Source organism: Ammospiza nelsoni, chromosome 5 (assembly GCF_027579445.1).
Source record: "Ammospiza nelsoni isolate bAmmNel1 chromosome 5, bAmmNel1.pri, whole genome shotgun sequence".
In the NCBI taxonomy this organism is placed as follows: domain Eukaryota; kingdom Metazoa; phylum Chordata; class Aves; order Passeriformes; family Passerellidae; genus Ammospiza; species Ammospiza nelsoni.
Window position 1 is genome coordinate 35,161,885 of NC_080637.1, and position 26,329 is coordinate 35,188,213.

Sequence of the window (26,329 nt, forward strand, 5' to 3'; positions counted from 1 at the left end):
GTTGCTAGTTTACCATGTTCTGCCTCCACTCATAACTGAGGATGGTGACCTTACTATGATTAATTTAATTTCATGTTTTGGAGAAGTTGAACAGCCTAACCCTGCCCTACACATACTCTGGGCAATTTCTCCCACTTCTGTAACTGCATTGCCCACATCTGTTGGTGATACTTTTGAGTCACTGAGCACTGACAAACTCTCTGCAGCTAAGCCTCATAAAAACCGCAGAGAATTCCCAATGAACACTGAGATCCATAAAGCATTTGGGCATTCTAAGCACGCCTGACTCTCTTGTTGACCTCTTCCCAAACTTGCCAGCGAAGTGCTGTAGGCTTTTATCCTTCTGTAGGTATTAGCAGAAGCATTGGCCAAGGAGTGCACAGGGCTGGCAGACAAGTGTTGTGAGTGCTTCAGAACATGCACATTCAGGGCCCAGCTCTCAGGAACTTCAGGTGGAAGGCTGTGTCAATGGCACCACGAGGATTGTTGAGTGCAGGACAGGTTTTCTGTAATCCTGCTTTCTAGCTCCTTCACCTGTGCTGCTACAGACAAAAGTTTTCAGATTGACTCCTACAGGCATTCTTACACTGATTGACAATGGATGTGTATCAGCCTAGCCTGTGAAATAAGTCAATAGTAAGAGACCATTGATTAAATGAGAATCAAAATAGCAGATGCATATCAGTTGGTAGACAAAGACTTAAAAAAGGAGGTAAAACTGTACCATACATGGTTCAAAATGGATTAGGACTGTCCACACAAATTAGCAGTCCTTGTGTTACATGAGCTCAGGGCACTTCTTTAATTAAGCAGATGCAACTATGGGAAACAGGCCTCACCTTTGTAGCAAAATGTACTGAGTCAAGACTAAAAGCAGCAAATATATGAACACATACTTGGCAATACACCTTCTTTGTTGGTGGTCCCGGATGTTATTTTAACACATTAAAACACTAAATGCTTTCACTTCCTTTAAGAAAACAAAAGAGGAAGTAGAATACACAGCTACTACAGCTTGAGTAATGAACTTCCTCAACAAAACACAGACTTAGGCAGAAGGACAGGTTAGATTTTTTCAATTAACAAAATTTAAATCACAATTTACACATATTGTGAGGGCTGGTTAGGTTGTTTATACTAAGCTAACCAGTCTAATACAAGATAACACACTTTTTCCCCCATTACTAGTTCTGTTAAGCTATTCAAGCTTCTTGTCCTATAAATGCTAATTTATTTGCATGTAAACTGTAATTTTGTAATGAGCAGAGAGATCAGTCCATGTAGATGTAATGATATCAGGTTCTTAGTTTACTTGCATCATATTGTTGGGAATTGTCTTAAATGACTTCTCTTTGGGAAAATGGAATGAAAATTAGCTTTTAAAAAAGAAACTCAGATCACTAAAGTGTGAAATGAAATATAACGAAGCAAAATGTTTATAAACAGATATAAAAGAATCAGACTATCTAAAAACTTATTTAATAACACTGAAGGTTAATTGTATTGATTGTATTTTTCAGTCTAAAAGTACCACTCCTATATTTGATTTGTGGTAAAAGAGGAAATGTTTGATTTTTCAGACTGAACAACAAAAGTGGTCCAGAAGTTCATACTATAAACAGCATGTCACTTTAGGTACTGTCTAATGGTTTGATTCTAGCAAATGCATGAATTTGTCACAAAGGAAAGGTTTATGATTGAATAATAAAATGCAGTGCTTTCCTGGATGTATATACACATTCACTTCAATGACACAGCAGCCATGCTCATCACACAACTAAAGCTGGTGGCATTAAGAAACTGGTCTCCTGGCTTAAAAGGAAGACTGCTCTTTTATCTTCAAAACATATCTATGTTGGCAGACATGTTACTGCAGCACCTTTATCTATAAAATATTAGTGTTGTGTAACCTGCTGAATTCTTCAGTAATTCTAAATTCAATTTGGAGGTTCAAAATCAAACCTGAGAAGAAAGCACACGTGTGAAACTATTGAAAGAAACATGCTATTTCTACTCATCTCTTTGCTTGAAATTTTACTTTATGATGATTTTACAACCAAACTAAGGTGTCAGTGCCATTGGGGTTTTTTTTGATGGAGCAGAGCAGCCAGTTCACAATGATGTTGGCCATCATCCTGTAAACACTTGTGCACAGGCTTAGCTTTTATACCATTGACAGTTTCATTGAATTCAAGGGGATTATTTGCATAAGTGTTTTGTGCATCAACGCTTGCTGTATTCAAGTCACTGCTATAACACACATGTTTTGAGGTTCGATAAATTAAAAATCCACTTGGGTCATCTTGTAAATGCTTTTCCACTTTATTAACACACCAAGGGGATAGCTGGACCTGTCTATCCACTGCTATCACACTGCAGAGAAAACAGGAACCTTGACACAATTTACTCCATCGTCGGGTCGTTCCTGACCTAAAACTCCCCAGGATAACAGAAAGGCCAGGCCGCTCCTTCTGCCTTCTGCAATCCAAAGGGAGCTGTCAGAGCAGGGCCACGGGGGATGGGACGCCCCCTCTGGAAGCTGGAGCTCTTCCCACGGGAGCGCGTCCACCCGGGCTGGGTCTGCAGCGATCCCCGCAGCCCGAGGGTGCGGGGCGAGGGAGGATCGGGAGCCCCGCTGCGCCCTGACCCCGCTCAGCCCCACGGCCCGGCGCTGCAGGCCTGCGCGCCGCCCTCTCCCCTCAGAGAACGGCATCTGGGCCGGGCGCGCCCCGGCCAGCAGCGTCTCGGCGGGGCCGGCGGAGCGCGGCAGCATCCGGCAGCCCCGCGGCCTGCGGGCCCTGCCCCCAGCACTGGGCCGCGAATCCCGCGGGAGGCGGAGGGAGCGCAGCCGAGGGAGCCTCGCTGCTCCTTCCTCCTCCCCTCCCTCCGGTCCCGCTCAGCCCCTGCGCAGGGCCGGGCCGTTGCGGGCGGTGCGGCGGCGCTGCCCCCGCCCCTCGGCGCTGGCGGCCGGGACGAGCGGCGGCGGGGTCACGGCGGCGGCCGGGTCAGAGGGTAAAGGTTGCTCCCCCAGCATCCTCCGTGCTGGATACTCAGCCATCTTGGATTCGCGGGACAAGAAAATTCATGCGGTGAGTCCGGCCCCGGCCGCCCCTCCCCGGCCCCGCCGCCGACCCGGGCCTCGCCGCCGTCTCGGCCGCGGCCCGATGCGGGAGGCCCGGGCGGCGGCGCGGCCCTCGGCGGGGCTCGGTGGACCTGGGGCCGCCCCACCGGGTTTCCGTTTGCTTTTGTCTCCGAGGGGGAGCGGGGGGGACGCGCGGCGCCCGAGCCGGGGGCGCAGCCGCAGGCCCGGCCCGGCCCGCCGCCCCCTTCCTTCCTCCGCGGCCGCGGGCGGCGGCGGCCCCCGGGCGCCGCTCCGGGGCCGGGCGAGGCCGCGGCCCGGCGGTGTTTGCCCCCGCATCCCTGCGGCCGCCGTTGGCAGCTCGCCCTGCGGCCCACTCGGCCCGCCCGGCCCGCCCGAACGGCTTCTTCCCGCCGCCGCCCCGCCGGCTGCTCCCAGGCCTCCTCCGTCCCTCCGAGCCCGGCCCCGCGGGGCCGCCCGGCCCCCGCCCGCCGCCTTGCCCGGGCCCGGCGCCGGGGCAGCGGAACCTGCCGCCCACGGCCGGGGCTGCGGCGGCCCCGCGCTCCGCCGAGCGGCCGTGCGGCCTGCACCGCGGGCCCCGGGCGCAGAAAGGGGGTGAGACGGGGGTGCTGCTGGCTGGCTTTCGGGTGAAAAATTATTTTCTTTTTTCTTTTCTTTTCTTTTTTTTTTTTTTTTTTTTTCTGCCTGCGCCTGTTTCACTCTCCTCCTGGCGGTGGTTAAGGCGGTGTGTAAACAGGTTCTGGCTTTCCCTCGGACGTGTTTGTAAAACAAACTTGAAAGGGATAGAGCGCGGTCGCCGGAGGAAGGAATCAGCCTTCCCCTGCCCGCCTGGGCGGCGATGACAGGCTCTGGCGTGAACCTGACCCGTGCTGGGAGAGGAGGTGGCACTGGGTGACAGGTTAGGGATAAGAGAGGGACAGTAGGGCGGTGGGGAAAGATGCAAGCGTCAGAGTTAGCAGTTTGGTTAGCGTATGTATGCTCCTGGTGAAAACAAGATACCAGCTAGTGGGTATTCTCGGTTTTAGGGTGGGTTTTTGTTGGTGAAGTTACAAGTAACTTTGTTTTGGAGGCTCTGTAGTGTGGGAAAATTAAAATATGCATGTGTAAGGTGGTATTTGCTTCTGCTGCCTATTCAAACCTCACACAAGCATGTTTAATTTCTGCTGTCTCTTTTGTCAGGGAAAAAGTTGTTTCCAACTTTGCACTGTTTTATCCCCAGGGGAGGAGAAGAACTTTCTGTGTATCTTTCCTAAATATATATGTTTGTGTGACTTGAGTGTGTGAAGGAGACACTCCTGTGTGCCCCAACACCAGCAGCATCTGGTGCTGGTGACTGGCTGCTAGTCTTAACTCTTCTGCTGGAGAAAAATAGATGATCAAACCTGCTGTCATATCTGTTATTTGAAAACTTTATGTTTTGGGAAACTTGGATTTGTTTCAAACTGTTAAGACTTGTGAAGACCTGCAAGAGCAAAGTAATTGTAGAAGTTTATATTGCAAAGGTGTCTTCCTTTGATCTGGAGAATTGTTGTGTATGTGTTGATGTACTTTAGGCTCTCTTAAAATGACACATTAATAGAACGTGGCTCACAGGATCAAGTTTTGTGAACTTGAACATGATGTATCTGTCCCATACCTTTTTTTCCTCTTCTTTTTGTCCCCCACTTCCACTGTTCTTTATGTTGAGTATTCAGCTGGTATCAAGGTGTTGACTGCTTCTGATTTTAGAAAGGGATTTGAATACTCACTTATCAAGAGCTGACTGACTTGACTTGCAAGTGTATTTCCGTTTCATTTTCAGGAAACTGTTGATAAAGCTAAGAGCATAGTCGTAGATAAACCTTGTCTACACATCTCCTCTAGAAACTTAATATTGCTGTCAAAGTAGTCATTGTTATTGCAACCTATTTGCGTGTCAGTTCTATCAAGAAATGAAAGAAAAGCCCTTGGCTAAAATGGAGAATAAAGAAACACCAGAAATTTATATTTAAAAAAAGATTTGAATTCTCTTTAACAGAATCTAGTTTTAGATAATTGTCATTTAGTGGAAAAAATAGGACAGTTAGTGTGTCCTGAAGTTTGATGCTAAAAAATTTTCCCATAAGTGTCTGTTTCCACCTGAAAATTTTGGTCTTTGCCTCCGTCACTTCATATGAGAATTCTGTGCGCCTGCAGCGGACCAATACATCTCAGAAAGTATTTCTGGTTTATTTTTATATTTCTAAGTGCATTTCTGTTTGGATAGAGATTAGCTTTGAAATCAGGAACATTATTGCTTTTTAAGTCTTTGTTGTAGCTTTCTTAAAAATTACCCAAATATTCAGGTTAGTGCAAGGTCTGTAGTGTTGTAATTGCTAAGTTGTAACCTCATTATAGTTTTTAAAGGGGCCTTGTGTCATAACTTTGTTTATTCAAACATATCTTCCACCTTCATCTTTTTATGAACTCAGGAAGTGAATAGAACTTAAAAATGCACCACAATTGAATTAAAGCAGAAGTTTCTGTCACCTGGCTTTTTGACTTTATCTGGAAGCTAAAGCAAAATATTGAATGGCTTGTTTTCCCATGAGGTAGTGTAGAAAGTGCACCAAGTATAGAATTTTATTCAAAAGGAAGTAGACCCCTGTATCTAACTTTTAAAATGATGTCTTGTCTTAAAGCTATAATTTGCTTGAATAAAAGGCCCCTTAAAAATGTGTTATTAAAAAGAAAAAAACCCAAAAATTCCTAAATTCATGGCAGAGTATTTGCCACATTTCTTGTACATGTTTATAAATGTTAGCTTAAATAGAAAGCCCTTTACCAATTTCAATAGAAGTACAGTACCTTAGGAAGTCAAATCAGTATTTTTACAATAGATTTAAATGATTGCTCTGTAAATGATCCCGTTTTCCTCATTTAAAATTACTCTTAATACAGTATGTATGTAAATTTCAAGGATTGACAAAAGCATAAAGTTGAAGTTAGGTTAAATTTGCTTTATATGAGCTTTTGAGACATAAATAAGTAAAAAAAAAAGTATGTGAGCATTCTGCTATACAGCAGCAATCTGCTAATATATTTGCTTTAAATTTATGTCTCAGTTGCACTGCACTGAGCAATTCAATATAACTTGTTTCAGTTGTCTTTCCTGAGTAGAATTGGCCTTTTTTTTCCCCTCTTTTTTTTTTTTTTCCTTTCCAGAAATGCTTTAGTACATAGGTGCTATGTTTGTGTGTGTCCTGTTGGTCTCCTGACCTAAGTTCCTGGAAAAGAACACCTGAGCCTATGAACACCTGAAATTTGTGTGGTCTCCTTGACTCAAAAGCACCTGCTTACATGCTGATGGTTAACTTTGTGCATGAGTTTGCAGGATGGATGGTGTATTTTGACAGCTACCTATGCTTTTATTGAGCATTATAACAGCATAGCAAGAATTGTGTCAAATGAAAATACTGCACAGTAGGATATTTAAGTTGTCCTTGTGGAATTATTTTGATTTTTGGAGCAGGTGTGTATATACCAAGCATGGTCTGTGCTCATCAGCAAGAGATTCTTATGTAGGATTGAAAATATTTTTGTGGTTTTGTGCAAAAATGAAGAAAAAACCTAACAAAAAACCCCAAAACCCAGCCATAAAATGTTCATTGCTTATAATATATATTTTATCTTTCATTTTTAATACTCAAATAAAATAGAATATTTTTGTTGTAGTGGTGTGCGCTAGCTCATCTTCTGCTCTGCTTGTGTAATGGGCTCCAAGTCAAGGTGTAAGTGGTTCTTGTCCAAAGGGGTTACTGAGAACCCTTAATTTGTCTTGCTGTAGCACTGGTTATCAGTAACATTACAGAAAAGTGTGCATTATTTTTTCCCCCTGTCTTGGTTACTCTGCCATTTGATTGCTTTTTGCAGTGCTAGTATGTATAATTTCACAACTCTACATTTCCTAGGAGGATTCCTTTCAAATTATGCTGGTAGGTTAAAATTTTATTTTAATGAAGACTTTTTTTCAGACACATCTTTCTCTTGTTAAATTGAAATGTAAGAGTTGTTAATCAGAAATTCAGTAATAAGTAAACCATTGTTTCTTCCTGTTTCCCTTTTCATTTGGGATAATTTATGGGGTGATAGTTTTTAAGCATTAGTTTTCACCCCATGTCTCTTGGGATTTTTTCCTTTTTTTTTTTTTTTTGGTTTATTGAACTTCAGAAGCATTTTTAAAATCCTGCTTTCAGATTTTTTATGTGCTTGAGATCGATCAATTATGTTTGAAAATAGTTTGCTGTGGTCAAGTTATTCATCAAAAGGTGTAGTTTATTAAACTGAAAACTGGTATAAAAGGCTGCTGTATTTGTGGTACATAAAATGGGAACTCTTACTTTGCATTGCTGTTGCTGAGCAGACAGTAATCCAGTGGGCTGAGTTGGACCATGCTTTCTGTGTGAGTTACCTACTGCAGTGGTGGATTACTCTGGGTAAGTCATTTAACCAGTTCATAGCCAAGTTCTAGTCTGCAGTAAGGGGATAATGGTTTCCTGTGTTTCACTTGCCTGGTTCAGGACTCCTGTGGAGCCACATGCCAGTAGCAGTTAGTACATATGGTTAGCAAAAACAATGTTAACCACCCAAAATGGCCCTATACCAAGTTCAGTAGGTCTGCTCTGTCCTTACGTGTTTCAGAATGGCATTGCCATTTTCATTGAATCTAAATGTGTGTGCATTTGGAAACAATAGGAGGGGGTTTTTATGCACCAAAAAGAGGCGGTTGGACTTATTATGGCCAACTATTTTTAATTTTAAAATGTTAACATTTAGATTTGTAGGCAATGTCTTGGCAAGCTAGTTTTTCTAAAGCTGTCTTTGTAACACAGACATTGATAATGCAATATCATATATTATCTTTTCTGTAAAAGGGTTGTCAGAAAATGCCTGTCATGGTGTAAAATGAGCAACTAATGCTTGTGTCAGTGAACTGTACTTGTCTTACTGTCTACATGACTGAGTTTTTGCTTTGAGCTTCACTGGAATAGTATTTTTCCCCTTCCAGCTTATGAAAACCTTGCATTGTTTGGGGCAGAATGACTATTCCTTGTAAGCATTTTTTATTTGAATCATGAAGACTATTCTTGCAAAGGAAATGTTGCCAGAGAGTTATAATGGTGGAAAAAATGTCTGCCAGTCTTCCTTCTGTTGCTCTGCTGTGCAGGGGACTTGTTTGGGTATATGCTTGAAGTCTTTTACCATTCAATAGTGATGAGGTTTGTGAGAAAGTACTTGTTGCATATAAATAATTGTTTTTTGAAAAAGTTATAAAACAGAAAAATAGCCGTGAAGCACGTATTTTGTGTAATGACCAAGTAAGCTAAAAACATACAGAAGAATGTAATCTCTTGAATATTTGTACCATGTATTGTTATGTGGAGAAGTGGGAATCTGAAAGGTTTTCAAATAGAAATCAGCTGTAAGCAATGTCAACTTTGGAAAGACTGACAAGATGATGAGCAATTCTGAATGTTAAAGTACCTTGTAATACTGTGTCCATCTGTAAAACTGCTTGACTCAAAAAATCTTTCTAATGAGATGTTTGATTATTTATTGCAGTGCTGGTACTGGTCTTGATACTTTTCCTAACATGTCAAAAGCACTATCATAAAGTAGAAAGGTACCTTATGTTGAAATCTTAATTTGTTGACTTATTTTCTGGATGTGGATGCACATTTCCAGTAAGATGAAATTGATCAAGATCAGCATTACACATGGAAGTAAGTCAGTATCACTTTTTATTTCATGGTGGAAGTCGAAGTAAATTACGGAATTCAGGTTCCTTTGCTACTGTGGTATGGAATTTTTTTTTTTTTTTTTTTGCTTGTTTGGGGTTTTTTGAGTTTTCTCTTGTGTGTGTTTCGGTTTTGGAAATTTCAGGATGATATGATTTGGACAATAAATATATGTTTTGTTTCCCCCAATCTCCTGGAAGTTTAATTAGGCAAGAACATAAATGTTGTGAGACTTCTGTGATGGAACAGGGACTTTCAAAATTTCTTGCAAGGATAAATTTAGTTTTCAGAAGTTTGGTGCTCTTTTGAGCTAAGCTTAGGTCAGTGTATGTTGTGAATACCGGCAGTATATGGTTGATGGCAAGTAGTATTTTCATTGGGATTAGCATTTTAATTAGGAATTGCAAACTCTCAATATTAGCTGTGATCCTAATCTTTTATTGTCTCTGAAAGACATATAACTAGTTTAAATGATTTTTTTAAAGCAGCTGGCAGTTCTTTTACAGTCCACACGGTAGATTCAATTTTACACTAATCTGAATTAGATTTTATAGCAAGAGTTTAGCAAGTCTTGCAAACTGGGATGGCCAAGCGTAGGTTGGTAACCAGGAGTGACTCACTAAGAGCAGACATCTTTAACTTCCCCTTAACAATGTGCTCCAGTGTCCAGCTGCTGGCCTTTACTAATGAATACCTGCATCTGCTGAGTCCAGTTATTAAAGCAAAACCATTTTGAGCAGTGTATTTTAAAACTTAGTAGACTAAAGGTACTTCACAGGCCCTTGTGTTAATGTACTTAGGAGAGGGCCTGGAGGGGAGTAACAGAGGCTGCAAATGAGTAAACTGTTGGTGGTAGTAAATGACTAAACTGTTGATAGTAGAATGTGCTTCATGGATTAATTTATGTTTGTAAGAAACATAAAAATATAAAATAAGTCAGATATATATAGATAATCCAACTTCGGGTTAACTCAAAAGTTAAGCATTTAACTGAATTTGTATAAATATGCTTCTCTGTGGAAACAGAACTCAGAAGGAGAAATTAAGATTGGAAGTATGGTCCTACAGACCTCATAAAATTGTGTCTAGGTGAAGGAAGGAATTTCATATTTGTGCAACTTCTTGTAAAAGAAATAGACATGACCTACAGGTATGTATTTGCTAGGATGGCAGCTGGTTAAGCATCCTGTAAATAAACACAGGCAGACTTTGAGTGTCCGCACCACAACTTTTCCCTGAAGTGGGGGGAAAGTCACAAAGAGATGTGGAAAAGAAGGAAGTTGAGGGTTATCACGGTTCAAGTATTAAGAAGCAGAACAAATCTTTAAGAAAGTAATTTTTATTAATTCTTCTACTCATAACAAGCTCGTTATGATTAGTAGGGCTTTTGTGTTGTGGTTTGTTTTTTATTTATCTACTGAATGTAAGTTAAACTTTATAGTCTCAGATGGTTCAGTATTTTTGGGACTGTCAGGAGAGAGCTTCAGTCTGAATCGAACCTAATATTCAGCTCCAGCTGAGCAGTTGTTCTTTGTGCCTATTGATGCAACTGTCCATGGCTCTGCAACAGATTCCAGTGCAGTACTTAATTTTGTAATGTGCTTCTAAAAATAAGTGCATAGTCTTATGTAACACATCTTGTATTGTTAGCACCTAGAGGCTTCATCCCCACTGGTATGAAGTGGAACACATCCTACATGATTTTTGATTGTGGGTATTTACATCTGAAACACTTTCTCTGTCAGTGTCTATGGGCAAAGAGTAGCTTTGTTTAAGGAATGACTAGTAGTTTTAGGAATATCAGGTACCTTGTTTGCATGGTGAAGTATGTTTCTCCTCTGCATAATTGAGCAAAACAACAATGGAAAGGTTCTACATAGTTCAGTAGAGATTTGCTTCCCTAAAGAAACTCTGTGGATTCCTGCTCGTGGGTATGTGCACCTTCTCAGAGCTCTCACTTTATTTGGCTCTGCACTGCAACTGTAAGAGTTCTGAAGTCTGTGGATGCTGCAGACATGAAAATGAGATGTTAATCATATTGATGCAGCTTTGAGGGCAAACTCAAAATCTTGAAGGGTGACATTTATGATCAAATTACACTATTCTGTTAGATTTTGTACAACTCTTGCTGTAGTCTTAGCAATGTTTTGTTCTCTTTAATGTGGCTTTTCTCATGCTTTTTGAATTCAGGCTGCAAATAACATATTAACTTAGATGATAAAATGCATCATGTCTTGCTGATAGGATGACACCTGTACAGAGCAAACTTGTCATATGTAAATAAGGGACAGAAATCAAATTTATCAAGAGTTACAGCTTTATCTGAGTAACTTGGTTCTCATTTTTCACCACTGCTTGAAGCAGATGCTGTGCTTTTATGTTAGAGGCACAGCTGAAATTTCAGAGTAGAGAATTGAAAGTTCATCTCAAAGTCTGAGGCCAAAACAGAGGCAACCATTCTTTATTCTCTTAGTGTCACTCTAGAAGTTAATTTTCTATAGTGCTGTTTACAGACATCCCAAGTGCTTCACTGTACAAAATCTCTCTTTCCCTGAGAGATCTGGTACTTCAGTGAAGAATGAATTCAAAGGGATCTGAAGAAATAGATATTTGTAAAACTAAACAAACAGGTAATCTCTTGATTAGGTTGCATCTTTAACAATAAGTGAGATGTTTGTAGATGCTTTTAATAATTGTTTTATCTGAACAATTCAAATTATTTAATTTTCTAGCAATATCGTGGCCATAACTTTGGTGCTGGGAAGCACTGTCAGCCCTCAAACTTCCTTTTGTCAACCATGGAGGTAAAATCTGGTAAGACTGAAAATGTAAAGCTTGATATTTATGACACCAGAAGCCCAAGCTTCAGTGTTACGGTTACCCTTGGCAAAGTATGGGTTGCCTTTGTCTATCCTAACAAAGGCAGACAGCACATATACAGGTAGTTAGATGTGTGCCATTTCTACATGTGTGGGTTTTGTTCTTTGTTTGGAAAGGCTGAGACTGTGCCTGGGCCCCGGTGGAGCAGGCATGCCCCTCTGATAGGCAGGGAGAAGGTGGACAAGGGAGGGAGGAGCCTCTGGTGTGCAGACCATGCCGTGTTCTTCTGTCCCTGGTCTGTCAGCCCAGACCTAGCCTGTCATTAACACTGTGCTTGTAGAGAAGAAATAGCAAATATGTTCTGTTCTGTCTGGTATTATTTCCTCTTTTTCTTGACTAGGTGTCCAGGGAGCCAAATGCAAGAATAATGTATTAGTTGTGTATTTCAGCATTTTTGTGCCCAGTCCTTTTTTTTTTTTTTTTTATTTTTTTTTTTATTTTTTTTTTTAAAGGGTGTATCCCAGAGTTTGCTCGCCACAGCTGTCTGTCATCTGTTTGTTCACTGGTAAGAGAAGACTGCTAACATGAAGTAGGTCCTGCACTGAGCCTTCTTGTCTTGATTTGAGTAGGGCTGTGTCAGGAAAATATTGGTTTCACCAGGTTTATTGGGGGTTGTTGAGTGAGAGGAGTTTAATGAAAAGAATGTGCCATTCATTTTGGTGTGGAGAATCAGTACACACTTTACTTTAAACAGTAAAGTTTTACTTAATTGTGCTGTTAATATAAATTCTATTTGTGAAATTGGTGTGTTTATCCCTCACTCATCATGTAACTTACTATTTATTAAAAGCTTCAGAGTTTTATGGAAGATGGCATAACCTCCCTTTCCTGTCTAATTAAGCAAAACCTTGAAGTTTTATGTGAGGTTTATTCAATGTCTACCTTTTTGATTGCAGCTTATAGAATGAATGGTTGGTCTATTTTATTGATTAACACAGGGTCAGAATGAGCTCACATCCCTGTAATGTTGCTCTTGCCATGGCATGCTATAAAATTGTGTGGGTATGTTTTGATCCTTCTGAGATATGAATATTTTGGCAGTGAACATGTTTTTTGTGAAAACTCATAGTCACTAATAATTGTAGTGACACTCTAAAGTATCTGTGACTGTTTTTACTGGAAAAAAGTGCATAAGACCACAGAGAATGACAGATTTTGCTTAGAAGGTAAGCTTCTGAAATTGTTATGCATGAAGACCATTCAAAATAATTCAGTTGTCAGTGTTAAACTAATACTGAAACAAGAAAAAAAAATGAAAATAGTCTTGCTTAATCCATTGCCCTCATGCTTTGTAGCGTCAAACCCAGAAGGCATATCAAATTTTTCCTTGGTTTACAATACAAAGTTCCCTTTCGTGGTGTGTTTCTTCTGTATGAGTGCAACTGCCACGGTTCTGCCCACAGCATCATTCTTTCTTTTCTTTCTTTCTCTTCTCTGCTTTCCTCTTAGAGGTGAGATTCCAGTGGTGGTAGGGATATGGGTGGTAAGAGTGCTATCTTAAAACAGGATAGACAGCTGCTGATAGAATGGGTTCCACAGCAAGGCCTTGTTATTCCTGGGAAATGTTGCCAGGTCCTGCTCCTGACAGCAGTCTGACTTCTGTGGAAACTGCCAAACTGGTAAAGTAAAATGGGCAAAAAATCAGAATTATAAATGGCAAGATTACTAATGAAAATGTGTCCCTTGAGTAAGAATGGGACTCCTAGTGATACCTTGTAATTACACATCTGTTATGAGAATCTAATCTAAATTTGAGGTTTGAAGTGATAGAAATCTATGCAACACTGCTGATATGGTCATATTCTTCACTTATGGGTTCTTTAATATAAAACATGTTTTAAAATCTTAACTATTAGAAGTTTAAGATTTTTTTCATTTAGTGTGAGAAACTTTAAGTTGGGTTAGCACATAAACCTGGAAAGGAGCAACTCTGTTCCATCGTTACGAAGGCTTTCCAGTGTTAATATAGGCATGTTATTCTGAGAACTAAAGTTTTGTCTGAAGACAGGGGTTTAGGTAAGTGCAAGACACTCCAGGGAGCCTTTTTTTATCTCCAGTACTCCCAGAATGCCTCTCTTTTTTTTTGCCTTAGGTATTCTTATGGTTTGTTGGTTTGTTTTTGTTTAGGGTTTTTTTTGCTTTTCTTACTCTTTCATCAGTTCTTTTTGCTGCATTTAATTTCTTCTCCTGCAATTTAAGATTGAAAAGTCATGTTTTGGATCACCTCATTGTTCTTCCTGATGCTTAGTTTTTGTCTTGTGATGTCAAACTTGTGTAATTTTCAGTTCATAAACTGAGAGGGATATAGGTCACTGTTTAAATGAGCGTTTGAAGTTTTCTTGCAAACAAACCCCTCCCTCAGTACATAAAACCCTGCTTCAGTGGCCATTAAAATTGCAAACTCAAGGAGTCTGAATTCAAGGAATGTTGGAATGAAGGCTTTCTTTCCCATCTTAACTCAGGTTCCATATACATGTCGCTGTTACACAGTTTTTTGATCAAATAATGTTTTTCCCAGAGCACTCTGGTCTCATTGGTCAGAGAGGTTTCATGGTGTTCTCACACTGAGGTTTTTCTTTTTTAATCCTGTTTTTCAGATCATGCTATCCAAAATTATAGGCAAATACAGGATTAATGTTTTCTCTCCAATTTCTTCATTATAGTATCACAGAAGTGCTTTATAATATGTTTTTGAAAAACTACATTTTTATATTGCCTCACTGAAATGACAGCGATGCATTACAAATAGAGAAACTGAGACACTGGCTTAGGATTTCATAACATAAATACCTTCATTTAATTTGCAGCTGTGAATAGTTAATGCTTCTCCATAGACTCATGAAATACTTCAGGCAGAAGGCACTTGTACAAATCTGTGTGTGGCTCCCTCAGCATTGTTAAAAAATAAAAGAAAATACAGACCTTTATGGACAGACATAAAATTAGTTTACATATGTGGCATTTAAACATCTTAGCTGGACATGTTTTCTCTCTATAGTTTCTGTGTCATTAATTAGAAGAGGATAGAAGGAGATCTTGACGGTGCTTCCTGGTCCATTGAACAAAAGGATGGGAAAATCCAGAAGGGATGGGTCCAGGATCTGAGGCTCTGCATGCTGTAGTGTCTGAGTCTTTATGGCTCTGTACCTACCCATCGGCACCTTACACATCTGTCTTTTTCTTTCTGCAATTTCTTTTTCTGTTCCTATTCTGAACTCCAATTCCTCTTCCGGTTTCCTCCTTCTCTGTGTTCTAGCTATTCTCCTGATAGCACCCAACTGCTATTTAAGACAATGCCAAGCATTTCTCAGTGCTAGGATGGCAGCTCCTTAGCTGTCTCGTGGCTGAGCTTGCATCCACAGCAGGCCCAGCAGTCCTGTGCACGAAGGGGAAATGTGTTGTAGATCAGAGAGAGCCTGCAGGGTCTCAGTGCAGCCCGTGAGCACGGCCATGCAGAGCTGTGCAGCTGAGGTGGATTGAGCAGCTCTTCATTGTGGTGCTACACCGTGGTTTCCTAAGACAAGAACAGACTGAACTTGTCACTGTTGCACAGCATTCAAGTACTAGAGCATCCCAACAGAATAGATTTTTAAAATGTTTTCAGCTGGAGGGGAGTGTTTTTCTGTTGAAAAACACTGAACTATCTTAGCTGCTCTAAAAAAGAATAAATTTGATCAGTTTTGCCTGAAAGATGGTTAAAGGTTGTGTTTGGTCCTAAAAGGCGTATACATTCTGTAGTTTGGGCAAGTGAAATAATATGGGGTCTTAATGACTACTGCTATACAATACAATATTACTGCCTGTGCTTTCTGTAACAAGTTAAGTTGGTCTTAATTTAATAAGACTGAATCAGTATGTTTTCATAGCTTTTTCTTCTTCCAAAGTAGTGCATTTGAAGGCATTTTTAAACAAGGCCCAGATTAAAGTGCATTTCATGTGCATGCAATTTATTGTGCCGTTCTGAACATGAAGCATAAGAAGAACTGTAGAAAATGTTTTGAAAATTCCTTAGTTTAGAAATGTTGGCTTAAACTTCAAATTACAGGATTTTGTTCAGAAATCCCAACTTTAAAATACAGAATTTTCAAGGGGGACTATCTGCCCAAGATTTCTTTTGAAAATGGCTCAGGAGTTAAATGCTTAGAAAAAGTATTTTGTGCTCTTGATTTTTTTTAATTTTCTTTTCTGAAATAAAGTGTCACTTTAGGAGATAAGTTGTGTCTGTAGCAAGATTATTGATATTTTTAGAAATTGATTGGAAAGCAGTTAGCTGTAACTTCATGGTTAAGAGATGACTACCGCTGTATTGTAAATGAAGATACTTTGTGTGTAAGGGTATAGGAGAGTAATGTCGTGAGAAACAGGGTGAAGCAATTAAAAGTGAAACTGTTACAAGAGGAGTGGATGTTTTCAGGTGAGGTGAAGATTTTAGTTTTATTTGGTGTGTTCACCTGCATTAAAACTGTTGTGAAAATAGTAAAGATGTTTATTTAAGGAATATATGACTCATTTTTTCCACTTTGTGTTTTACAAGTGAGACTTAATACCCAGACTCAGCTGTAAGTCTTTGAGTGTCAGCTATAAGATCCAGATTTATCCCACATATCTTTCTGCACTTTGTTTTATTGCTATTGAGTCTTCTGACTTCAGCTGGCTAATATGTAGGCATGTAGGCCTCTGCAAGTCCAGGTAAAGATGTACAAGAGCTTGAGTGTCCTTGACAGTGCATGCATACAGCAGAAGTGGGCATTTGCTCTGGGATTGAATGTGCATAACTGAAAGAGTACCTGTGTTAGGGCAATGTGTGTCACAGGGACACTGTAAATGTTGCTGTACCCTTGTCCTCTTCAGACTGTGCTTGTGGCAATACACTTATAGCCAGGCTTTATGTTGTGCAGATATGCTGCAAATAATAATTGGGGATTTCACTAGGATGGACTTAAATGCGTGAGTTGCTGACATGGTGAGTTGCTGAACTTCTTCTTTTAATGCTTCAATTTCCAGATAGGGATATTTTTTCCTTATTATGCACGTCTTGTTTTCAGTGTGTAACACAAGGTTTTGGTAAAAATCTTCCCATATAAATAGGGAGTAGAACTGCTAGACCTGTGCTAAGGCATAAGAACCCTAATAAACCTGGTATCAGTGTAGCAATTACAGTATAATAATGATTGAAAAACCTTTGAATAATCTTTAAAAAAAAACCACAAAAACCCAAAATCAAACCCCATGCAACAGTGTACAGTCAGTAGGATCCCTGTGGGATTATGCATTTTTTGAAGACTGCCTCTATGTGTGTGAGTAGTGATTATCAAGATTTCACATGGGACAATGGTTAGCATATTGTCCTGTTAGGGATCAGTTCTGGACTCACATTTTCTTCTCTGCCCCTCTGTCCTCCCTGTGTTGTGGTCCTTGTCCTTCTTGGTGAGGGGCCTGTATTGAATTATGGTTTGTTTACTTCACAGACTGCTTACTGCCTGCTTTTTAGGCACAGTGCCCCTGGAATCTTTCCTTTTCAAACTTCTTTGTCTGACAGAGTCAGAGTTTGTATTTCAGAAAATTTATTTAGATTCTTTTGGTTGAGAGATGTGATAATTTTTTTGATGTATAATTTTATAAGGATGTGCGGTGTTGCTTTTGCTGTCTCAGTGTGTGCTTCTCCTTTCAGATGCAAGTATTAATGATTACCAATTCTGACTAAAAAATGTGTTTAAATTACGGTTTCATGTGGATTTTTTTCTTTTTAATGAATCGGAACAGTATAAATTGGATTAGGAGTAGAACATTCATAATAAAAAGTTTGCAATATGTAATTTTTGCTCAACGGCTCAGTGTCCTCTCTGATTGTGCACTTCTCTTGAGATCTATTATGAAAAGGTCCCTACTGGGCCACCATGCTGACAGTATGAAGTTAACTCAAGATACAGACTTTGCTTGTAAAAACCTCCTTAAAATGTGAGCTGCAGTACTTGCCACCAGTCTGTCCTAACAAAGTTCAAAACCAGGCTACATTTTTCTCCAGCTTTTTCATTGCTTTTTTATTGTATTTTTTTTCAAGTATGTAATGTACTCAAGAATCACTGAGTTTTAACAGTGTTAATTTATCTTTCTGGTGTTTTTGTTCTTTAAAATGTCTATTAGGCTTTCTAGCTGTAAAAATACACTTGATACTGATGGGCCTACATAAACTGGTGGACTTGCTTATAAACAACTACTTTAATTTTTTTTTTAAAGAGTTCTGGATAATTACGAAAAATAATTTTTTCTGTAAAGAGACAGATACATAAATGGTTAAGGGAGCATCCATGAGGGCAGCAGACATACATTGCTCCCATGTACATCATGTAACTGACACATGTTAATTATGGTGTGCTTCAAATGAGTAAAACACTGACACAATTTCTTTCATTTGGGCTTTTGCCTAACTAAACCAATTAGAAAAGATCATGACACTCTTTCATACTTCATTTAAAACTTTTAACTTATGTTTCATGTGGTTTTGAAAATTCTTGAAGGGTCAGTTCTTTTAAAAGGTGAATTTCCTGTTTTATTTAGTGTCAGCCTTGCTGGATTTCATGTCCAGCATTAAAACCAATAGTTTCTCGATATTGTAGTTAATAAATTTAGTTGTGAAGATTCCTTGTGTGTCTGTTTATATGTGTCTTCATCCTCTTACAGAGAAGTCTTGAGATTTCTGGATATTTTTTTCTATTTTTGGTAATTCTTTAGTGAAGAGTTTATATGTTTACTCTTAATTTGCAAATATGAGTTGCAAGCTCTAAACTGATATACCATCAGGTATATATTCCAAAATTGGACAGTTAAGATTTTTACATCTAGAGTAGTTTTGAGGGATAATATAACTTGAGATTGTGGATATGGTAGAATTTTTTTTTTGCATAATTAAGTGAGCAATTCTCAGTGAACGTCTTCCTTATAGAACCTTCTTATAGGAAATGCACCAAAATTTAAAGCATGATATCCATTAAAAAATATCTTTAGCTTGTGTCCAGATAGGAGACAGAGAGTACTGTCTTCTGTTTGTTTCAAAGTAGGCCTTTGTTAAGTGAACACTTTGGATTATTTGGATGTTTAAAATGACCTGATGGACATTCTAAATAAGGTCTTGTCTCTAATGTCTCTGTTAGCCCATTAAGTAAATAAGGTCTCTCTTAAGGGTTAACACAGACATTACTTAGGCGTTAAGTCTAGCTTTCCTCACTTAACTCCAAGGAACTTGCCATAGGGTTGTTGTGAAAAGTAAATGTCCAGATATTCCTGTGCTGCAGCCGAATTAGGAGCCAGAGAACAGATTCAGAATCTTTTGGCTTTCAGTGTCCTGGAAGGTACAAGTAGTTGATAAACAGATACCATTAAAGACTGTAAGGAGGGTGCCCCTTGACAGCTGTTTAAGGGCTTATAAAGTAGAAGTTATGATTATTAAGCTATTCTTCATTTTTGTGGTTGCTCTGATTCCTTGCAGCTGGTCTTGCAGCTCACCAAGGGCAGAGAGGAATAAGTTGTGTCGGTGAGAATTATTTTTACTTATCTGTCATATTTTGAGAATGCTGGTGTTAATCATTCATAGCCTGCAAAAGGTGTTTTCTGCCGGCAGTTGTAGTGGGTTTGGCTGAAATGAATTCATTTTCCCACAGCAGCCCTCACAGTGCTGTGCTTTGCATCAGTGGCTAGAAAAGGATTGATAACACACCACTGTTTTGGCTACAGCTGAGCAGCTCTGGCACAGCATCAGAGCTGTATCTCCAACATTTCCCCCACATCAGTAGGCTGGGGGTGGGCAGAATCCTGGGAGGGGACACAACTAGGCCAGCTGACCCAAAATAACCAAAGGACGTTCTATACCATATGAAGTCAGCTGTGATGTAAAAGCTAAGACAAAGAGGAGGAAGGGGGGTGGTGTTTGTTGTTTTACAAAGTTTGCCTTCTGCAGCAGTTGCTACAGGTGCTGAGGCCCTCCTTCCTGCGAAGTGGCTTGCTGAGGGGAAGTGGAGAGTTAGCCTCTTGTTTTCCTCTTTACTTCTGCATGTGCAAACTTCTGGTTTTGGTTTAGTAAGTAGACTTAACTGTGGAATTGTCTTCTGTCTTTCTTTCCCCTGTGCATGTGGGAGGGGAGAGCGATTGAGCAGCTCGGTGGGCACCTGATACCCAGCCAAGGTCAACCCATCACAGAAGCAGAAAACATTCGATGGAGAGATTTTAGAAAAATTGTGGAAATTGAGTTTTTGGACAATGTGGACTGTTCAGAACAGTGTCACATTTTCTCTTTTGGAAGCAAGACACAGAAACCACTTATGCAAGATGTTGGTTTCCCCTAGACAAAGATCATGGAAGAACAATATAAACATATTCTGTGGTGTCAGCCTTCTGAGTGAAATATCAGCTGCAGAGCAATGGCTCTGATACAGCCATGTCTGAGCAAGCTATTTATGATCACTACCAGCACAACAAGCTTTGTGCTTCCTTTTTTCTCTGCATTCATAAATGCTTCCTGGCAAACAATGGTCCGCCAGCACAGGTACCTGTATGAGAGGGAAGTGAGCAACTAAACAACCCCAAGAGATCTGGCCAGCCAGTAAACTGGCTAGAAAGTTGCTGTGAGAACCAATGCAGAAGTTGGTTGGCAGAGCCTCCTCTGATAAATGAGGAAAGTAATTTTTAAACTGTTCCTTGCTAGACCGGCTTGCAAGCCCTGCCTTAGGCTCTAACAATTATCTCTGATTTCCAGCAAGGCAGCTGAGTTAAAGAGAGCTGCTACATCCAGAAAAGATGAACAAGTTTCTAAAGAGATATTTCAGGTAGTTTGCTGTGTTTTTCTCCAGATAAAGCATGATCTAGGAAGCTATTACTGTTCTTGGAGGTTCTCACAGAATGAGGTTTTGGAGGTCACAGATGGGAGTGTTTCATAGATGGAGTGAGATCTTGGCTTGGCAATGAATTTAAACGTGTCATTGAACTAAGACGTTTTTGGTCTGCTCATGGTGTGATATTTCACGGAGTATCCTCTGGAAATTGGCTGAGTTGAGGTGAAATCCAAAATTCTTTCTATGTAGGATGGCTTTTTCTGTTTGAGCATGCATACTTCTTTTGCACACCATTTTCAGAATAAGTTCAGCTTTTTACAAATATCACATAGTAAGCAACTAACCCAAAATAGAACAGTTCAGTTGGGATGAATTTGAAAAATGAGTTATGGCAAAATTAAGCTATGTGGAGGAAAATTTTCAAATCTGCCATCTTACATGCCTCTCTGTTTTATTTTGGGTTTTTTTTTTTAGTTTGGTTTTGTTCAGATTTTAGCTCTATGCCTGTCTTATCCAAAGGTAGTTTTCTGATACTTTCCCAACAATCAAATTTCCTTTTGTCTTCAAGTGTGTCTGTTTCCAGGAGCCAGACTTCTGTAGTAGCAAGTCCTAAGTCGTGCTCTTGGCTGCTATAGGTTGAGTATCCCTTATAGTAAACTTACAGAATTTATTTTGCTAAGAATAGCAGTTTTTATAGTACTGTTTGTCTCACTTCTCAAACTTTAAATGGAGACAGAAGCTGCATTCTTTGCATTCTATCCATAGTGAGGGAATGAAGGAGGTAACTCGTGCTTTTCAGTAAAGAGTATAAACCTGGGATTTGCTCTTCTGCATAGTTGCAAAATATGCTAACAATTCCCTGTGACTTTTGTTTGTGTTGCTAAATTGGTTAAGATCTCTCCAGTACTAAAAAAAAAAAATCAGTGCAGAATTTTAGCTTTAGAGTTTCTTCAATAATATGCAAAGGAAGAAAAAACAGCTCTTATCATGTTAATTCTCATTCCCAGTCTTAGGTACAATGGGGCTTACAGTATTAGCAATCTGTTGCTCTCAGTGTTTAAATGGTACTGTCTGAGACCTTTGGGGTTTTTTCCCTGGCCTCAGTTTCTCTTTATGTTCTTGTCAAAATGAGCAAAAATTTAACGTAGATGTACGTGTTCAAGCCAACTGAAAGCAAACTCAAGAAGAGACCTATTGTTTGATCATATTCTTTATTAAACATTAACTGTTATGTTATGCTTTTTTCAGATCTTTGAATTTGTTCTTTTATTCTTTTTTGTTTGAAGAGTGTGCTGAACTTTCAAAAATGTTTTGCATATTGATACTGTAACTTAAAACATACTCAGACTCCTGATACGTATAAGAACAGAGATTATACCAGCATTATTTTTTAATTCATTTGCCATGGAATGGTTTTGAATACTTGTTTTGTTATTGTATTGTTACAGAGCTTTTTTTAAGGGACAGAAGCTGTCAAATAGGTAGCAAGAAGTATTGGAATGTGAGGTAGCTAGCAATGAAACTATTGGGAAAAGTTCCTAAAAATACTATGTATTTTTATATTTAAATCCATGTAACTATCATGGTCTCTAGCCTTGACTTTGGAGCATTTTTGGATACTTTTGGATGATACATATCTTTTATTCTTAATTGCATATAATCAAGATAATCTCTGGGTGCTCGTTTCTAGATGCTTAACACTGCAGAAGAAGGATTTAGCATACATAGTAATGTTTGTAATAATGAAATTTGACTTAGTCTTAAATGTTCTAGTGTATCTTACTTTAAAAGCATGATTCTTAATATATTGTAAAATAAAGGAGTGCTCAGTTTAGCTGCATTTATGAGTGCCTGTGTAATGACACAGTTTTAAATACAAGCTCGTTGTGCTTTCAGATGTATCTGTGCTTACATTAAAGAGAAATTTTTTTCTTTAGCTGCCATCTGAATGTTACTAGTGCCTTACGAACTAGTGAGTGCAATTACTGTTCTGGTCCATCAAGAAATGGAGAGCATAGACAAAATGGGGTAGCATAGACAATACTGAAACAATCAATAATTAGACCCAAAGAGTTTGCCATTTAGCCATTCCAATTTAAAGAGCAAAAGGCTGAATCATTTAGTGACTTGAGAACTGAGCAGGTTTATGAGAGACGAAATGAATAAACTTCATGTTTTTTCTAGGTACTTTTGATTTACCAGTCAGAAATAGAAAGGTGTTTTCTAATCAAAAGTAAAATAACCTGGACACTAATCAGCTGCAAGAGATGTGCAGTTTGCTTAATTGTCAGTACTATCTTGCTCCATCTTATTCAATGAGTGTAAAATCTGGATGGGCCCTGGAAGGAGTAATTATAGGCTTAGTTTTGGTGTTAAATGCAGCTAGATTTTTGTAATTTTGATTGAGAAGTACACGTGCTCTACAAAGAATAAATTGTTTTATCTGTTAACCATGTCTAAATATAAGCAGTCGAGTCTAAATTGTTAATTTGGCCAAAGACAGTTTTCAGTTAAACATTCAGTTAAAAGAGACTGTGCTGTGATATTTAATGTGTAACCCAACTTTTTTTGAAATTCCCATATTAAGGATATGTTATTATGGGGCAGATATATATACTGGTGTGCTTTTTTTATATCTTTCTCCTTGAATTTTTCTCCCTTGCTGTCTGTTTAAAGCAGGAGGAGGGAAAAACAAAGGCAAAGGTGAAAGTCTCTTCTACAACCCTCTTTGCCTCCTTACAAAAAGGAATATGGATACAGCTTTATTTTCAGAACCTAATTTAAAATGGTCTGTGCCCTGTTGGTCTCAGTAAAATTCTCTGTGTGTAAAAGCACTTGCTTTGGGGAAGGGATTGACTCCAATCCCTAACTAAACATAGCTTGATTTAACTCATGAGTTTCTGATTTGACTTCAGTGAGGCTCATTGTGTATATGGCATTTCCACTTAAAGAGTGTGTTGTGTAAAAATAAAGTAAAAGAGTGATTGAAAGGGCACTGCTAATTTAAGTTGATCTTTTCCAGTAACGTATTTTGAATACTTTACCATGAGGCCTGTTTTATTTATTCAAATACACTTATTTTTCCCCTGTATATCACTTGCTGATCTACAATTTGCTGCAGAAACCTTTGCTAGTCAGCAAAGGTTGCTAGTCAGCCAAGGTATCTTGCTACTCTGTTCTCCTGGAGCACCTTGTGCTGTCTGCTGTCTCTCCAGGGCCAGGGTTGTTGCCCTTGTACACTGGTTGGTCTGGGCAGATGGGAGTGCATGAGCAGAGCACAGCGTCCACAGATACACCACAAAGGGGCTGTGAGAATGAAACCAGTGATCTGCAAAGTGCTCTCAAGCCAAACAAGCAAAAAGGCTAATGATATTTTGAATTAACTTTCCTCAGTGGTTTGGTATTTGTTTGCCAGCAGGGCTGACAAGAGCATAAACCACTGTTTCATGGTTTAATTAAGTTCATGAGGGGTATTTAGTGAAGTCATGTGCTCTTGATTCTCCACAGAGTATGTGTATATTGAGGGTGAAGGCATATCTCCATACCTTTTGTATTCCTGAGTCCTACTTAGGAGATATGTAGCTGTTTATCATGAATTGCAATTTTATTTTGCTCTGATATTGTTACTGCATTACTGTAAAGTTACTCTACTGACAATCTAAAAATAAGGGCATTTGGAGTTACCTTAATATCCACTTAACCATCAGTGGATAAAATTCTTGAAACATGCATTGGGTAATGTACTGTGGTGTTGAGTTAAATGGAACAATTGGAGAAAAAAGATACACCCATGTCTGGGCTGTGTTGTTTGAATAAATTAAACAAAATGGATCTGCATCAGTACCTGACTGGATTAGACTAGCCCAGACATGCGCTTATAGCTCCACATAAATAAATGATGTTTGAGGAATTAAGTGGGAGAAAACTTGGAGAATCTATTAGATGAAATAGAGTGAAATTCAGTTTCAGTGTATGAATGGGTTTAGCTGCAATGGTGTATACTGACCTATTTCAAACAAAAAAGCAGGAATATTGCAGATGTGCTCAGATGAGTGCTCTTGGTGTGTGCTGAACTCCCAGTGTCCAGGGGCTGGGTTGTTGCTGTTGGGACTGTCTCGGCTCTGTTTCTGCACACGTTGTGCCAGAGGCTGCATGTGCTCTAAAGCTGGAGCTTAGATCCTGCATAAAACAGTTGGACAAATGCTTAGTTACCCTGTTAACTTATTTGCCCAAACATCTAATTGAATTTAATGCTCCTTTAACTATACTAAACAAACAGAAAATTATTTTTGCAGATTTTTAACAGATGTGAAGATTCCTTTACCTTTGAGGTATGAGTCATGTAGGTGTTCACACAGAGATCCTTGTATGCTCACAGCTATTTGAATTAGAGACTTCTTCTATTTGTAAGTGGTATTTAGCTGGAGTATTCTTGGTGCCCTCCCCTGTTTAATGACAACACTTGGCTGTTTTTGTTTTTCCATGAGCTGTGCAGTTTTTTTACTTGGAGTTTCTGGCCTTTAAATCTACTTGCCCTACTTGTCATTGGCATTTGTGTTAGTGACCTTGTGATCTTTTCAAGCTCTGTGTATTGTAGGACAGGGCCAAAAGATGGTGGCAAGGTGAAAAAATTTCTCAATAGCAGATGAGATGGATGCTTGCTTATTTAACTTGTCTGAGCATGTGCTCCAGGATGCGGATTTTTGCGGCATGGTGGTGGATCTCTCTTTCCCACATCATCTGGGAATGAAGTAACTCCATAATACAATACAGGTCTGCAGTCATCTTTGTCTGTCAGAGAGAGCACAATCCCTAGGTGTTAGTAGGATAATGGCTTCGCTTCCAGGGTTTAGCTGAAGGCATGGCAATGGCCTGTGTACTAGAAACAGAAAAGGGAAGGGATGCATCCTGCGACCTCACAGATGCTATGCAGTAGCTAGATTGTTCTTACCTGCAGGTATGGCTGAAGCCCAGCTCTGCTTCACTGCTGATTTCTGTTTTCTTGGCTGTAGGAAAGAAATGTCAGGAGTTCTAGCCTTCTAGGGGGATATTCTTGGTGCTGCCTTCATGTCTGGCTCAGTTGACACAGAGAAATTTTAATAGTTAGAGTTTAGGGATAGGCAGGAATATGTTTTGCCAAAGCACTTGTATTTGTTGTAGAGGATCTGCTTGCGTTGTTCGACCTGAAAACAGATGGTCTCATGTTGACAAGTTTTCTAGCTGACAGCATCCTTTTTTTTCCCTCTTTTATTTTTTAGGGGCTTTTTTTCCCAAATAAGGTGACTTTTACACTTCTTGGAGACCTTGGCTTCAGTTTTTCCTCACTTTCTTTTCAGACATGAAGAAAAATAGTCACAGTTGAAGGCTTTATAAGCTTCACCTCTAGCTCTAATGACCCATTGGTATTCACTGTGTTTGCTGTGACTGTAGGTGTCCCCAGCAGGTTCATATTGCCCATTTTGTCCACCTTGCCAGCAGTTTTCTTTCTCTGAAGTGAAAAAAACCCAGAGAACCAACCAGACAACCAAGCCAAAACCACAACAAACTCTCTCCTCTTCTTGATGCACTTAGCCACAAGTCCTACCATTCATACATGTCCTACAGTTTGTCACTACCTTTATCTTTCTGGAGTCACTGTGGACTTTTGTTGTATAAAATTTTATTGCACTACAGAGAGAGAGAATTTTTTATTGCCTGTTTTTCTAATATCAAAAAGGAGGAGAAAGATGAAATAATTTTATTCTGAACCGTTCATCTTCTTCTCTCCC

The 26,329-nt window shown here is 39.5% G+C and overlaps 1 protein-coding gene across 2 annotated transcripts in view; it reads left to right on the plus strand.

Annotated features, from left to right (window-relative positions):
• Positions 1-2,904: 2,904 nt before the first annotated feature.
• CNOT2 (CCR4-NOT transcription complex subunit 2) overlaps positions 2,905-26,329 on the plus strand; it is an 84,044-nt gene continuing 60,619 nt past the window's right edge. Inside the window, exon 1 of one of the 2 annotated variants that reach the window (XM_059472768.1) lies at positions 2,905-3,089. The gene's annotated coding sequence lies outside the window, so the exon portion shown is untranslated. Of the gene's footprint in view, positions 3,090-3,937; positions 3,999-26,329 lie in introns of those variants that run through there. The other variant, XM_059472769.1, reaches the window with a different exon arrangement.